Source organism: Larimichthys crocea, unplaced genomic scaffold (genome assembly GCF_000972845.2).
Source record: "Larimichthys crocea isolate SSNF unplaced genomic scaffold, L_crocea_2.0 scaffold15098, whole genome shotgun sequence".
Taxonomy (NCBI): Eukaryota; Metazoa; Chordata; class Actinopteri; family Sciaenidae; genus Larimichthys; species Larimichthys crocea.
Window position 1 is genome coordinate 1 of NW_020852074.1, and position 1,750 is coordinate 1,750.

General features: G+C 39.6%; 1 long non-coding RNA gene across 1 annotated transcript; it reads right to left on the reverse strand.

Moving 5' to 3' along the window:
- Positions 1-584: 584 nt before the first annotated feature.
- LOC113744757 (uncharacterized) lies at positions 585-1,750 on the reverse strand. Its single transcript, XR_003461801.1, has 3 exons — positions 1,731-1,750; positions 1,546-1,613; positions 585-1,456 (listed from the first exon to the last, which is right to left on the reverse strand). It is a non-coding gene; the product is annotated as an uncharacterized LOC113744757 (long non-coding RNA).

Here is a 1,750-nt window from a genome sequence, read left to right on the forward strand (position 1 = left end):
GGTGCTATTTAATCTGGACTCCAGAGGTATTACCAGGTGAACATCACCTTCCATGATTCCCCAAAAACCCAACATAATTCTATTTAAACACAACTGTACAACTTCCATTTTGTCCGTCTTTCATGTATTTCAAATATATATCTTCATAAAAAAAGAGACTTTTCCCACTGATTATATATCATTATATACTGTAGGTTTATGACAGACATGCATGTTGCATGTCATAACCATTTCTGTCCCTTGTTTCCTGTCTCTATAATATTAATGATCCAGTAAAAACAAAAATTCTCACAAAATAATCTGTTGTCGAGATGTGTCGTGTGTTTCAGTGTGTTTGTTTGCAGGATATCTGTTAGTTGGATATCTTAAAATGGTAAACACTTCAATGAAATCTGAAGGAATGGGCTGGAACAAGTGATTTGTTCTAGGGAATTTTTGTCCAACATTTTTGTTTTATTCCAATAAACTAGGGCTGCAGCATATGGTAGAAAATCTGACTCACGATATTTGAATGAATTTTGCAGCTCTACAATAAACTATTGCGCTTGAGAGAAAACTGCGGAACTTTTCATGTGCTGAGTTGATCTGCCTGAAAGAAAGAAATAAATAGATAAAAAGGACTGCGATGTAAAATAAGGATGAAGGAATATCCACACGTGAGCCAACCCAGAGCTCAAACCGGTGCCTTAACAACGAAGACAACTGAAGCAGGATCTGGAGATGTGCAGCACACTTTTTTCTTTGCTACACCTCATTAAAAACGTCTTCCTGTAAACATGTTCTCCAGATCTAATTCAAGAGCAGCAGTGTGTTCGTTTGCCCAAAACAAAATCCGGTAGCACTCCAATAAAAGTCAAATGTCTTCATCATAAAGTACACCGAGAGGCTTTTTTTCCTCACTTTGTTCATTATGTATATTCTAGTGGAGTGACACATTAGGATATTGTTTAAACATTTTCTATTATTAAAATAAAAATGTATGCAGCCTTTGTAGAGGTATGCACTCTGAATGCTTTCTATTTAAATTTTAAAATATTTCTTGATCAGTGGCTGCAAAAATATAAATGTATAAAACAACTCAAGGTTTAGAAAAACTTTTTCACAGCACTGTATCTTCCCCCCAGAAACAGTATGGGCTTTACAAAAGCAATAACGGGGCACTGTCAGAGATTTCTTTAGCTCACACAAAAGTACACCAGTGTATGTGCGTGTGTGCATGTGTGTGTGTGTATGTGTGTGTGTTTGGCTCTCCGTGAACAGAGTAATGTGAATGCTATTTGGCGGCGGGGGCCAGATAGTATGGGTGGAACAGTCTCTCGTGTCCGCAGATGTGCAGAGCAGCGTGTGTGTGCATCAGTAACCGTGGAAACCGTGTGGTGAAGTAGCTGACGAAGCCTTCGGGCAGCTCGCCGAGAGTCTCCTGCACATCTGGTGGCAACTCGTGGTAGTGATGCTTCTGTAACGTGCAACATGCACAAGGTCAAAAACATGAAGAGTGTGCATTAATATTAAAAAAAAAGTGTATGAGTAAGCGTGCACACTGACCTTGTTCCTCATGGCTCTCAGCAGATCTCTGACTGAGTTTCCTTTATATGTCCTGAAGCGCCTCAAGTCTGGAATGTGCACAAGGAGAAGTGGATTACAGACCATTGATAGCTTTGCCGTCTTGCACTAAACAATAATACTGTGTGTGTGTGTGTGTGTGTGTGTGTGTGTGTGTGTGTATATACCTGTCTGTAGGGGCACAGAG